Source organism: Nicotiana attenuata, chromosome 8 (genome assembly GCF_001879085.1).
Source record: "Nicotiana attenuata strain UT chromosome 8, NIATTr2, whole genome shotgun sequence".
Taxonomy (NCBI): domain Eukaryota; kingdom Viridiplantae; phylum Streptophyta; class Magnoliopsida; order Solanales; family Solanaceae; genus Nicotiana; species Nicotiana attenuata.
In genome coordinates, this window is record NC_031996.1 from 7,162,436 (window position 1) to 7,178,063 (window position 15,628).

Sequence of the window (15,628 nt, forward strand, 5' to 3'; positions counted from 1 at the left end):
GGACTACGCGAGCTGGGAGAGCTGTACGAGGGGGCTAACGCTACCGAATCTAGGGAACGTCCTTCTGGGACCAAATAGATAAGAGTTTTTATTCTCCTTTGAAAATGTAATAAGGCATATGGCCACTAGTAACATTTTTATTTCATGTTATTTAGTATCGTTTTGGGATTCGTCTTATTTTCTTATCAATAAAATGAGGCATTTAGCATTCTATGTTCTCCAAATTTACTTGTCGCTAGGCCTACCTCGGGCACAACGAGGTCCCCAAAATTAGGACACGCTTTATATTTCCCGCACTACATTTTAAATATTGCAACATCTTTTCTTATAATCCTTACTAACTTATCACCTTTTGTTTTACTTTTGTTTATTCCCCTCCCCAAAGGTAGCATATTTTACAAGATCCAGGGGCCCTCCACCTACTCCTCCTCCCAGTCCCGTCAGGCACAAAGGCAAAAGAAGAATGGAAGATTTAAACAACTCAGCTGAACGGGTAGAGGTCACTCGTAGTGCCATGGTCCCCAAGGAAAATGCCTCTCAAATAGAACAAAAGTTACTGAAATTCCAAGAAGAGCTTGATCAAGTCTGGAATTTGGCAAGTCTGTCATTTTCCCTTACCACCCCAGAAGTTACAAAGAATCCCATACCTCCACAAAACGTCAAGAACCATCCCGCTCCTCACCACCACTGCAATACTTGCCACACCCCCAACAACAATCCGCTGCTCATCCCGGAACCATTGAACTCCATAAATGACCACTGCCACAACCAACACAACACCCCCATCAATGTGGAAACTGTGCCACACCCTACTCAACCCATCTCAAGCACACCCGAGTCCGATAATAAAGACTCGCTCACCAGAAATTTGGCTGAAAAATTTAAGAAGCTGACTACTAGGATCCAAGGCGTTGAAGGTAGTAAAGGAATTGAGGGGATAAACTATGAAGATTTATGCATACAACCCGATGTCGAACTGCCCGAGGGGTACAAACCTCCCAAGTTCGAAATGTTTGATGGTACAGGGGATCCCAGGGTTCACTTGAGGACATACTGCGACAGGCTGGTCGGAGTAGGGAAAGATGAGAAGATCCGCATGAAGCTTTTCATGAGGAGCCTGAAAGGAGATGCTCTATCTTGGTACATTAGCCAAGAAAGAAGTGGTCAAACTGGGTCAGTATGGCGTCCGACTTCATGGATAGGTTCAGGTTCAACATGGAAAATGCACCGGATGGTTTTTACATTCAGAATTTAAAGAAGAAGCCCACATAAACATTCCGCGATTATGCCACTCGTTGGAGCTCAGAGGCTGCTAAGGTTTGGCCTGCTATAGGGGAAGAACAGATGAACAAATTTTTCGTCCGGGCTCAGGATCCGCAATACTATGAAAGACTGATGCCGATCGAGAACCATAAATTTTCTAACATCATCAAGCTAGGAGAAAGGATTGAAGAAGGTATCAAGAGTGGTATGGTTACTAATTTTGAAGCTTTGCAAGCCACCAACAAGGCTCTGTAGTCCGGTGGTACATCCAAGAAGAGGGACGTAAGTGCCGTAATGGTTGCACAGAGAACCAAATCACCTGTCAAATACCAAACCTACCCGATATCTCCACTTACATATCAACCCACTCCAAATTTCCAGACACCCGCACCTTCCTACCAAACTCCACCACCTACCTATCAATCGCCTCCACCTTCTACATACCAACCTGTTTCACCCCGATATTCCCAACCCGCACACGTCTACCAAGCTTACAACACTCAACCATCCCACTATCAATCACCTCCCACTCGCTAAAACTTTCCTAGACCTCGACCAAATTTCGACCGCAGACATCCCAAACAGTATACCGCCATTGCCGAACCAATCGACCAGCTGTATGAAAAACTTAAAGCTGCTGGTTATGTCACCCCTATCCCTGCCATAACCCCTGAAAACCCTTCCCAATGGGTCAACACAAATAAAACTTGTGCATACCATTCTGGCATGAATGGGCATACCATTGATGAATGTCGCTCCCTGAAGGACAAGATCCAGGCTTTGATTGACAACAAGATTATCGTGGCAAAGGAGCCTGCTCTGAATGTCCGCAACAACCCTCTACCAGACCACAAGGGCGGAGGTGTTCATATGATTGAAATAGAGGATGATTGGGATCCCAAAGGATCAATCGGTTTAATCACAGAAGGTGACGATCCAAAGAAACCAACAGTCACCCTTAATCCGATTGTAGTTCAAATTCAGCCTTCTGGAGATACCGAGGTGAACATGTCCATACCACTTGAGTTTGAAACACTAGCCTCTGCAAAAACGCCAACACCAATTGAGGTCGAGTTTGGGTCCCCAAAGGCGCCTGAGCCATTTGAAGTTGCTGTATTACCTTCCAAGGCAAGGGTACCTATTCCAGTAGCAATGACAACCATAAAACCATTCCACACAAAAGCCATACCAAGGGACTACACAGCTGAGGCAAGAAGGACAAGGAAGGCCAAGTTCGGGGAAACCATTGCGGCAAAGGGTATGACAAGAACCGGCAGGTTTTATACCCCAGAACACTTGGCTAAGTCGAGTAAGCAGACCTCTGGTCGACAAGCCATCATTGAAACCAGGCCCGATGATCTCTGGAGAAAGATACAAGCCAAGGAATACTCGGTCATTGACCAGCTGAACAAAACACCGGCCCAGATCTCTATCCCGGCTTTGCTACAGAGTTCCGATGCACACAAAAATGCCTTGTTGAAGGTGCTGAGTGAGGCATATGTACCAAGCAACATCACTGGAGGAGAAATGGAAAACATGGTAGGTCAAGTGTTGGAGAGTCACAAAATCACCTTCCACGAGGATGAGCTGCCACCGGAAGGATTGAGTCACAACAAGGCATTGCACATCACTGTGTAGTGCGAAGATTATTTTATTACCGGGTTCCTGGTCGATGGGGGGTCCAGTCTCAATATTTGTCCGTTGGTAACACTCAGGACATTAGGAAAAGGGCTTCATGAAATCAAGGATGGGGCCATCAACGTTAAGGCTTTCGACGGTTCTCCAAGGTCCACTATTGGGGAAATTAGCTTACGGTTGCAAATGGGTCCTACTTGGTTTGATGTTGATTTTCAAGTGATAGACGTGTCGGCATCTTACAATCTACTGTTAGGACGACCATGGATTCTTGCCATCGGGGCCGTGGCATCAACACTACATCAGGCAGTGAAATTTGAGTGGAATCACCAGGAGGTGATCATTCATGGTGACGGTAGTAATTCCATATATAGCCGCCGGACCATTCCAGCAATTGGAGGAAGAAGAAGAATAGGTGGGGAAACTTACCACCATATCGAGCGAGTCAACGCCGTCGATAAAGACAAATGGTGGGACAACAAAATTGAAAGCATACTGAATTGGAGCGGGTATGAACCTGGCAAGGGACTTGGCAAGAATCTCCAAGGAATCGCTAAGCCCATCAAGCTCAAGAAGCATGGCACCACCTTCGGATTGGGATAGGAGTATACCTGGAAAGAATTCAAGGAATGGTCGCCACCCTGGCCCGGTCCTTACTATCCATTGGAGCAGCCGATACCCCATTTGGAGCAGACTTTTCAACCAACCGAAGTCATCTATGGGTCAGAAGAAGAGGAAGCATTAGCAGCAATGAGGAACCTGTTCTTGGAAGATGATGATATGGAATACTGTGTCATTTTTGAGGAGGAGGGGGAGGAAGGCCCTTCCATACAGGCTGTGAACAGAGGAGCACGCCTCGACAACTGGACCGTCAGAACCACCAGAGCCCGGCGTGCCTCGGGGTAGCAAGGCTGAACAAAGCACCACGCGCTATTTTATTTTACTAGTTTATTTTCCTTTCGCATCTTTATTTCTCGCAAGAAAGAGCTCCAATGTTCAAAACATTTATGGAATTTGTTAAAGTATTTCAGTTTTCTTATAAATCTTACTCTTATTATTTTTCTCTCATTACTTTACTCATACAGCATTACTATTACTTATCTTGACGAACTAATGACTGTGACATGCAACGAGACAACGCAACAAACGGACATAGATTCAGAGGAAGATGATATCCGAAAGAGATTGTTATGGAAGTCGAGAATTTCGAGAATAGACCTTAGTCCAACTTGGACGAGACTGAGTTTGTTAACCTGGGAGATGCAGAAAACATCAAAGAAACACGAATCAGCGTTCACTTGTCACCGTCAGAGAAGAAAGAATATTTAGAGTTTCTTAGAGAGTATGAAGACATATTTGCCTGGTCATACGATGCTATGACTGGTCTAAGCACATCCATTGTGGCTCACAAATTGCCGACTGATCCGGCCTGTCCACCAGTGAAGCAGAAGCTCAGAAAGTTCAAACCTGACATGAGTTTGAAAATCAAGGAAGAAGTCACTAAGCAGGTCAAAGCTAAGGTTCTCAGGGTAGTAGAGTATCCGACATGGTTAGCCAATATTGTGCCAGTACTGAAGAAGGATGAGAAGGTCAGAGTCTGTGTCGACTACCGGGATCTCAACCGGGCCAGTCCAAAAGACGACTTCCCCTTGCTGAATAAACACATCTTGATTGACAACTGTGCCAAGCATGAGCTGCAGTAATTCGTTGATTGTTTTGCTGGATACCACTAGATATGGATGGATGAAGAAGATGCTGAGAAAACGGCTTTCATTACGTCGTGGGGAATGTACTGCTACAAGATGATGTCGTTTGGGTTAAAGAATGCAGGGGCCACCTACATGAGGGCTATGACCACTATTTTCCATGACATGATACACAAGGAGATCGAAGTGTATGTAGACGACGTCATCATTAAGTCCAAGAAAGCCCCTGATCACATGGAAGATTTAAGGAAATTCTTCAATAGACTGAGAAGGTACAACTTGAAATTGAACCCCGCAAAATGTGCGTTTGGGGTTCCAGCTGGAAAATTGCTTGGGTTCATTGTGAGTCGCTGAGGGATAGAATTGGATCCATCAAAGGTCAAAGCTATCCAAGAATTGCCACCGCCAAAGAACAAGAAAGAAGTAATGAGTTTCTTGGGGAGACTTAACTACATCAGCCGGTTCATAGCACAATCTACTGTCATCTGTGAGCAAATCTTTAAGATGCTGAAGAAAGATGCCGCTACCAAATGGACCGACGACTGCCAGAAAGCCTTCGACAGAATCAAGGAGTACTTGTCAACACCGCCAGTTCTGGTTCCGCCCGAGCCAGGTAGACCCCTGTTACTCTACCTTGCGGTACTAGATGGGGCGTTTGGTTGTGTTCTGGGGCAGCATGATGAAACGGGGAGAAAAGATCAGGCCATCAATTATCTCAGCAAGAAGTTCACCCCGTACGAGGCCTAGTATTCTTTGTTGGAACGCACCTGTTGTGCTTTGACTTGGGTAGCTCAGAAGTTGAGGCACTATTTCTGTGCTTACACCACGTACCTGATCTCAAGAATGGATCCGCTGAAGTACATCTTTCAAAAGCCCATGCCTACTGTCAAGCTAGCCAAGTGGCAAATCCTGCTGAGTGAATTCGATATTGTCTACGTAACTCAGAAAGAAATCAAAGGACAGGCACTAGCAGACCATCTTGCCGAGAATCCCGTGGACGGAGAATACGAACCCCTGAAGATGTATTTTCCTGATGAAGAGGTATCATTTGTAGAAGAAGACATTGCAGAATCCTATGATGGTTGGAGGATGTTTTTCGATGGAGCAGCAAATTTTAAAGGAGTTGGCATAGGGGCAGTCCTAGTATCAGAAACCGGTCAGCATTATCCGGTATCCGCTAAGCTCACCCTGCACCAACAATATGGCCGAGTACGAAGCTTGCATCTTAGGGCTCAAGATGGCCATTGACATGAACGTCCAAGAGTTGCTAGTGATTGGAGATTCGGATTTGCTTATACATCAGGTCCGAGAAGAATGGGCGACTAAGAACTCCAAGATACTCCCGTATTTGCATCATGTACAGGAGTTGAGGAAGAGGTTCACAAAGACAGAATTCCGGCATGTTCCCAGAGTCCAGAATGAGTTTGCCGACGCATTGGCTACCCTATCATCTATGATTCAGCATCCAGATAAGAACTTCATAGACCCTATTCCAGTAAAGATTCATGATCAGCCAACTTACTGTGCTCATGTCGAGGAAGAAGCAGACGAAAAGCCTTGGTTTCACGACATCAAGGAGTATTTAGCCAAAGGAGAATATCCAGAGCTTGCAAATGCTACTCAGAAGCGCACACTACGAAGATTGTCCAACAACTTCTTTCACAGCGGGGGAATCCTGTATAGGAGGACTCCGGATTTGGGTTTGCTAAGGTGTGTTGATGCAAAGGAAGCATCTAAACTACTAGAAGAAATTCATGCCGGAACCTGCGGTCCACATATGAACGGTTTCGTCTTAGCCAAGAAGATACTCCAGAAAAGTTATTTTTGGATGACTATGGAGACGGACTGCATCCAGTATGTTCGAAAGTGCCACTGCTGTCAGATCCATGCAGACATGATAAAAGTGCCTTCAAATGAGCTTAATGCAACAAGCTCGCCCTGGCCATTCGCCGCATGGGGAATGGATATTATTGGACCAATCGAACCTGCCGCATCAAACGGGCACAGTTTTATCCTAGTAGCAATTGATTATTTCACCAAATGGGTTGAAGCAACATCTTACAGAGCAGTGACTAAGAAAGTTGTGGCAGACTTCGTCCGTGACCGTATTGTTTGTCGATTCGGGATTCCAGAATCAATCATTACCGACAATGGCTCCAACCTCAACAGTGATTTGATGAAAGCTATGTGTGAAACCTTCAAGATCAAACACAAGAATTCCACAGCTTACAAGCCTCAAATGAACGGAGCAGTAGAAGCCGCCAACAAGAACATCAAGAAGATACTGAGGAAGATGGTAGAAAAACATAAGCAGTGGCATGAGAAGCTATCATTTGCTTTATTGGGTTATCGCACCACAGTCCGCACATCGACTGGTGCAACTCCTTATATGTTGGTTTATGGTACAGAGGTAGTCATTCCCGCCGAGGTAGAAATTCCCTCCCTAAGGATCATACAGGAAGCAGAGCTCGATGATGCAGAATGGGTAAAAAGTCGTTACGACCAGTTGGCTCTTATAGATGGAAAGAGAATGAATGCAGTTTTCCATGGTCAGCTTTATCAGAACAGAATGACCAGAGCCTTCAACAAGAGAGTTAGACCAAGACGATTCACACCAGGGCAGCTGGTGTTAAAGAAGATTTTTCCACATCAAGATGAAGCCAAAGGGAAGTTCTCTCCCAATTGGCAGGGTCCATACATGGTTCATCGGGTCCTGACAGGAGGAGCCCTCATTCTTGCAGAAATGGACGGAGAAGTTTGGCCAAAGCCAATCAATGTAGATGCAGTCAAGCGATACTATGTGTAACCGTTTATGATTTCCTTATGTAATTTGAACTACGTCTGACCTGATTCTCGTTTAAGAGGGGATACATAGGCAGCCTTATGGGTTCGGTCACAATTCAATAAAAAATTTCATTTCCCCCGCAATTGGAAACTGGGGCAGAATTTTGAGGAGGACCCTCAAAATTCCGAAGTAACTTCAGCCGATCATCGCAAGCAGCTGTCAGAAGTATCAACCCATTAAACTGGGGCAGAATTTTGAGGAGGACCCTCAAAATTCCGCAGTAGGAGAGGTTGCAATATCCCGAACCACGTCACAGTCGTCGGTTCATCTAAAAACTATTTCTTAAATATATACGTATGTCATATCTTTAACAAACTCATGCATGTTTATTGTCGGAATTGCTTTGTTTAGCAACGCTACCCCAAGGATACCCACAGTATCACCAAATCAGAGCCGAACCAATCAAGCAAAGGCAGCGGGATCACGAACTAACCATTCCCTTTACAAAACTCACGATTTTTCTTTGGATGCAAGCACCCAAGTCACAAGCTTATTTGTTACGCACTCCTACTGCTCAGGAATACGACTCTCGAAATTATCCCTATCCGCATACAATATCCCCAGCAGCCACGATATCACAATCAGCAACCAGTTGTCAGTTATCAGCCAAGAGTCTTTTATTACTATTCGTCTTTCATCTTTTGCATAAGGCTACTATTCTGCCTTCCGAGGTTAAGCTCTACCTCCATTTGCATTTCCTACATTGCATAAGGCTACTATTCAGCCTTCCGAGGTTAAGCTCTACCTCCATTTGCATTTCCTGCATTGCATAAGGCTACTATTCTGCCTTCCAAGGTTAAGCTCTACCTCCATTTGCATTTCCTGCATTGCATAAGGCTACTATTCTGCCTTCCGAGGTTAAGCTCTACCTCCGTTTGCATTTCCTACATTGCATAAGGCTACTATTCTGCCTTTCGAGCTTAAGCTCTACCTCCATTTGCATTTCCTGCATTGCATAAGGCTACTATTCTGCCTTCCGAGACTAAGCCTTGTCTCCATCCGCATCGGCTGAAAGATCGCCATTTTGTTTACACTTTGCATGGCTGAAATATCGCCACTTCATTTAAATCTTGCATCGGCTGAAAGATAGCCATTTTATTTACACTTTGCATGGCTGAAATCTCGCCACTTCATTTAAATCCTACATCGGCTGAAAGATCGCCATTTTATTTACATTTTTCGCATGGCTAAAATATCGCCACTTCATTTAAATCCTGCATCGGCTAAAAGATCGCCATTTTATTTACATTTTTTCGCATGTGAAATATCGCCACTTCATTTAAAATCCTGCATCGGCTGAAAGATCGGCATTTTATTTACATTTTTTGCATGTCGCCACTCCATTTGAATCTTGCATCGGCTGAAAGATCGCCATTTTATTTACGTTTTGTATGTCGCCACTCCATTTGAATCTTGCATCGGCTGAAGATCGCCACCTTTTGCACTCCATGGGCTGAAAAATCGCCAAACTGTCCAAGGGCGTCAGTGTTCGGAGGCACCATTTGCATAGACCGAGAACGCCATGCCATGGCCTGAGGACCCCATTTTATCTTTTGCATAGCATTATTCAAAGGCATCATGGTTCGGAGGCATCATTCTCATAGCCCGAGAACATCATTTCATAGCCTGCGAACCCTTTATTATATGCTTCATGGCCCAGGACATCATGGTCCGAGGACGTCATCCTAACCGTCCAAGGACAGCATTCATGGTCTGACGGGAACTTGCATCACGTTTAAATCTATGCACAATATATGCGCTCGTATTGTTTATTTGCAGGAAAACCGGCGAGCAACGGCCATCCCAGCAGGAGCGATCCCGCTCCGGTTCCCGCAGCCCTACTAAACTCATAGCCACCACCCCAACCCGAATATCTCGTCCGTTCTTGAAAAATCTCCATCGGCATGTTCCTCCGACGGATCCCGAACTACATAAGGCCTGATTCCTGTAAGACCAGGGATATGTAGGTTGCTCAGGAACCAGAGCACGGTCAATCGCTTCAAACCATTCCGTTCGGTCAAAATTGGCCATCGTATCTTTACCCGACAACTCTTCCATCCTTCCCGGGTAAAGAGGGACAGCTGTTGATACCCAATTTTCCCCTATGTATTTTTTTCTATACGAAACACTTTCAAAATAACGTATATATGCATATATAAGCATGCCTAAAGATTTTGGTATTTTTTCCAATTTTTTTTAAGATTTTTATAATCAAGTTATTGTCCATTTTAGTAGTACAAAATCAGTGATTATTCCCAAAAAAATATGAACTTTGGTGAATAATTTACTTTTTTCCCACCTTTACACCAAAATATAGTTAAAGTGATTTTTGCATATTTTTCCAAATTTATTTGGTATTTTAAAAAGCTAAATTGCATATAGTTGCAATTCTAGCCTATTTTAAGTTCAATAGCATTTTAATTATAAAAATTGGTTCCAGCATTTTTAAATTAATATTTATGTGTTATTACCTGACTCAGTACTTTTAATTTGCTTTTAAAATCATTTTTACTATTTTTATAAAATAAATGGAAAACTGGCTATTTAACATTTAGCCTCATTTCTTTGCAATTACAGCCTATTTACATTTCAATTTTAGCCCTCAAATTGACCCAATCCTAACCCCAATTAGACCGGCCCAATTCCAATTTTACCCAACCCCTTAGCCCATTTGTTTAACCCGCCCGGATTTTCTTTCAGTCCAGGCCGTTGATCATTTTGATCAACGGCCAGGATCACCCTTTTCCATTTTAATTTACCAACCCCACCCTAATACCCCCATTTCGTTTAGTCCGCCGCCCTTGAATACTCTCCACTTCCAAAATTCTCTCGAAGGAACCCTAACCGTCTCCGACCCTTTCCACCGTACTTTCACCGGAATCCATGGCTTCTCAGGCCATGGATGGTCTGCACTCACCCCCCCTCCACCATTATGCCATGGGTGTTCGAAGCTTTGAGGTCTGACCTCGATGATTCTCTTTCAGACCTTCTTAGATCTATGGTTCTATGGCCTCTCCGGCCATGCTCAGGCGTATTCAAGCATTAGGAGCCTATTTCCCACCTCATCCAACTCCAGATCGAAGTTTCTTCCAAGCCTTTCTCATTTCTAGGGTTTCTCCGAAATCCTAAGCTATTCGAGGTTTTTCTTTATTTGTTTTCTTAGATCTGTGATATATTTGTGTTCTACTGGATTTTTTAAGTGTTTTCCCCAGTCTTTTCTTTCAAAATTGTTTCTCTTCGATTTAGGGTTTCTGAAAGGTTTTCATAACATCTTTCTGATTCTTTTCTTTATGTGTGTTTGTCTATATTATGCTCGTGTGTTTTCCTTCTCTAACACGCATGTGTTGTTCTGCTGTTTTCTTCCTACTATACACGATTCTTCTATATCTTACTGTGCCTTTAGACTAGGCTCGCATGTTAATCTTTGTTATGTTCTTCTATCTGTTCTTTGCTATATTTTCAGTATTTTTCTACTGTAATGTGTTTTCTACTGAGTTCTTAAATTTTGTTTGCTTTACCTGACTTTGTTTGAGTTCTAAGCATGCTTCCTTTATTATTTCTTAAGTTTACACCACTTCTTCTCTCTGCTGAACTTGCTTATATTCCGAGCTTTTCTCAAACATGTTCTCTATGCTTTCAAACCTGCTATGATGTTTGTTGGTCTCTTATGAGTCTCTGAAAGAGACCTCTGAGTCTGTTTCAATGGCTTGCCTTCTCATCTCTATGCCTGATTCGAGTGAGAACCCTAGAATTTGGGGGTTTCTTTGGCAAGTTCGATTTTGTGTTTGGACTGGGGTTCTACTTTGAAACCCTGAACTCTCAGACTCATTTTGAGTCTATAAATTGGACCTGAACCTTTTTTATGACTGTTTCTATGATAGTCTTTTCTAATCAGCATGACAAATCCTTCTTGTTTGATATTTGTGTGCCTTATATATGAGAAATTCTTCTTTCAAAAAGGTATTGCCAATTATGATTGATTTTGAATTCCTTTTAGTAAGGTTTGATTGATTGTTATTGATTTTCCTTAAGTAAAACCCTTTCCTCTCTTTTCCTGACTTGGTTCATTTGAACAAAGCCTGCGATTTTGATTTTACTGACTGTTTGATTGATTCCCTTTCCTTATTTTCACAAACCGTGTACCACTGGACTTTTTTCCTTAAATAAACTCCTATGTATTTACCCTCTTTGTGTTACTTTGGAGAAGATTCAGTCAAATTCTTTCCTTAACTGTCTTCTACCCGTTTGAAATCAGAATCCCTTAACTAAAAGGAGACTTTATGTGATTGATTGTAAAACTATTTTTCTTACCTTTTCTTACTTGCCTTCTGCACTATAAAAGGGGACTACCCTGCTGCACTTTCAAGCACACACAATTGAATACTCTTTAAGATAACTTCGAATTCAATACTTTTACACACCTTCAGCTTACACTACTCACCTCACACTCTCAATTCAATACTTTCACGTTCTCATCTGAGTTTCTTCTGGCTGTTTGCTTGCAATTTGGGCTTTACTACTACTTTTTCTCTGCTTATTTCTGAAACTGGTATGTCCTAATTTAGTTTCAGCCATCACACCAATGTGTTTATTTACAGCTTCTGCAATCCTGTTTACTTTACTGTCCATGCTCATTGATTAATCTGTATATTATTCTCTTTGCACCTGTTTTCTGCTGTGAATCCCTATACCCCTATTCCCTCTATGTGTTTGAGTTAAGGTTCAGGCGTGGCAGTATCCAAATTGCTGCTCATGTTTGGACCTGATCTTTAATGGATCCTAACTCCCAAACAAATGTGGCTAACAGGCTGGTCAGGGTGTGCCAGCACTCCTAATTGCTGGGTATGACCACCAGCCTGCCATGGCCTTCCCAGAATCCCCTCTATTGCACTTACACTCATTCCTAGTTTCAAAGTTCTGCCCCCCTCCTATGAGCCTTGCTTTGGGACCTTGAGTTCCCTTTGAACTTGGACATATGAGGGCTGGCCCTTCCACACTGCACTTTAATTCAATTCTGCAATTTATTTGGGTGTAAACACTGCCCGGAGTTCATGAGGCTCTTGGGAACTCTGACACACCCAGAAAATAAGAAAGGCTTTGGAAATCAGATCTTTGGAGTTGGTTTATTTCATGTTTCAGACTTGGAGTCTAAATTAGGCTCTCTTTGGTTGTACTTTAATTTCTGATGTAATTTTACTTTCCTTTAATCATTCTGGGTTGTAATAATTTGTAATAACTTATGGGGGTATATAGTGAAAAGGGGAGGGTCACTCATGTATGCATGTGGGTAGATATCATGTTCTTAGGTGTTTATTCCTACAATCTCATCCTACTTTTCATCTATGCATATCATATAGAAATCCTGCTTATAGTTCTTCACTTATGCATGTCATATAGAAATCTTGTCTATAGTTCTGCACTTATGCATTTCATCTAGAAATCCTGCTTATAGTTCTACACTTATGTATGTCATATAGAAATCCTGTCTATAGTTCTGCACTTATGCATTTCATAAAGAAATCCTGCTTATAGTTTTGCACTTATGCATATATAGATACCATGCCTTTGGGGTTCTGCACTCATATAGATACCATGACTATAGGCTTCTGCATTCTTGCATCGTATAGATAACCTGCCTATAAGATCTTTTAAATTCTGCATTTTGCATCTATCGTTAGGCAAACGGTTTATAGGTTTAAAATAACAAAATCACATTATAGATACCATGCCTATAGGACTCTCGCGTTTATATAAACGTTTTAAAATCAATCACGCCTAGAAAGCATGTCTATATGGGTAATCAACTGAATCTGAATCAAGCCTAAAATCAACAATTTCGATACTCAACATCTGCAGAGTGTATGTTTGCTTTCTTTAAAATCAGTATACTTCGCATTGCTAGATATCATGCCCATAGGTCTCACCTAGGCAAGCCATTAGGTAATTAATTAACTACACCAGTCTTTAATAATTACAACCAGCAGGCAGGCCTAATTTGGACTTCTTATCTGAAAATATGTGATAAATCAGCCACGCCTTAACGTTTAAGTTTAATTAAAGACCTAATCAGTATCTGAAAGACATGCTAAAACTATATGTTCTCTATGTTTTAAGGAGGTTTGTTTGAGCCTTGTTTGTTATGTGCTTCCCCATACTTGTCATTTATGTTTTGAATGTCGCCTTAGACTTTTGTCCTTTTTAAACTCTAAAAGTCAATTTCCCCTCCCCTTTAGGACTAGTAGTCCCTAATACCTCCGGGGCTGATAGGATTGGGACGGGTAATAGCATGCAATAAGCAACGAGGCCATTTCGCGATTTAATACCTTAACGGGGTGGGTAAGGGTAGACATGGATATGATGACCACGCGATAACACCACGTGTATAAATGGTTACCGGGTGTTGTGTGGGGTGATCCGTGTTATTTATAAACCTAGGACCCCCCTCCCTCTTTACTTGTTTACTTCCTTTTTTTCCAGAATTTTAAAGCTGTTTAGTTTTCAGTTTCTTTAACTTCTTCTTTTACTTCAATTACTTGCACTTATTATGCAAAATCTCTATTTTAATTGTCTGATTTTCAGTACTGTTTCTCCCCAAACTTCCGCCTCTTTCACTTCTTTTTTTTCGAATTACTTGCATCAGTTATTTGACCCCTTCTCCTTTACTTGTGTATCTTTCTTTAATTATAAAACTACCTTCTTCCAAATTTCAGCACTCTTTACACCTCTTGTATTTCTTTTATTTGCAACCGTTATGTGAAAGTTACCTAGTATTTACAATGCTTGCTTGATTACTTGTCGTTTATATTTAAAGTCACAATTGTAGCATGGCCGGGAACCACACTAGTGGATCTTGAGGGGTGCCTAACACCTTCCCCTCGAGATAATTTCAAGCCCTTACCCAACCTCTGGTTTTCTAAATCAAATTCATTTTAGTGTCCTAATGCACTTAATCAATAGGTGGTGACTCTTCTAAATTGCAAACCCAATTCCCAAAAGAAAAAGAGTTGTCCGCCCAAATGTCATAAACTCGATTTTGCGAGAAAAATGGGGCATCGACAGCAATTCCATTCGCTCCATCAGGAAGCGAGAAACAAATTTCCTCAGCATCTCGCTCTCCCCTTGTTTGATTTTGAAGACATTGGACTTCCTGGTGGCGACCTTGATGGCACTAGCGTGCGCCTTCACAAAGGAGTCTGCCAACATGGTAAATGAATCTATTGAATTCGGGGGTAGGTTACCACATCATAGCCCCCTTTGACAGTGTTTCTCCAAATTTCTTCAACATGACAGACTCAATTTCGTCATCCTTTAAGTCATTCCCTTTTACAACACAAGTATAAGCGGTAATGTGCTCATTGGGGTCCGTGGTCCCGTTATACTTCGGGACATCGGGCATTCTGAATTTCTTCAGGATAGGCTTCGGAGCCGCACCTGGTGGGAATGGTTTCTGTATGAACTTCTTTGAGTCTACGCCCTTCAGAATCGGGGGTGTGCCCGGGATCTGATCGACCCTCGAGTTATAAGTCTCCACCTTTTTATCGTTAGCCTCTATCTTCTTTTCTCCTCAGTCAATCCTTTTGGTAAGGTCCTCGAGCATCTTCATAATAGCGGGGTCTGCTGCTGACCCGTTGTCACTCGATCTCTCTAATGCCTACTCGACTCGAGGAGCCATTTCCTGTGCTACTGTGGTTGGAGTTTTTTGTTGACTTTGTAGCTGGGGAATATCCACTTGTTGTGCTTGTAACATCTCAAAATGACTTGAAGGCTAACTTCTCTTTCCTCCCAAGCTGGAGTCCCATGTGCTTCATGTAGGTCTTCCCCGTGCATACTTCCGTTGGTATGAGAACTTACATCAACATGCACAGCGTTGCGTGAGCTCACGTCGACGAGGATTTGTGCTGGTGCTACCCCGGGGTTTTGCGGGTGGTACACCGGCATCTGCACCGTTCTCTCCATGAAGCCCAATACCGTTGTTTTCGGGTGCATTTGCTGAGTTAGACATTTTTTGACCTGAAATCAGAGATTCTTGGACAAGAAAAAGTGTGAAGAATAACTTGTGTTTTCAGAAAACTAGCACCAAAACAATCACTATTATTTTTAGCCCCACGGTGGGCGCCAAACTGTTTACCTTGAAAATGGTATTAACAAATATATTTGATTTTGTGGTTCTAAAATTATG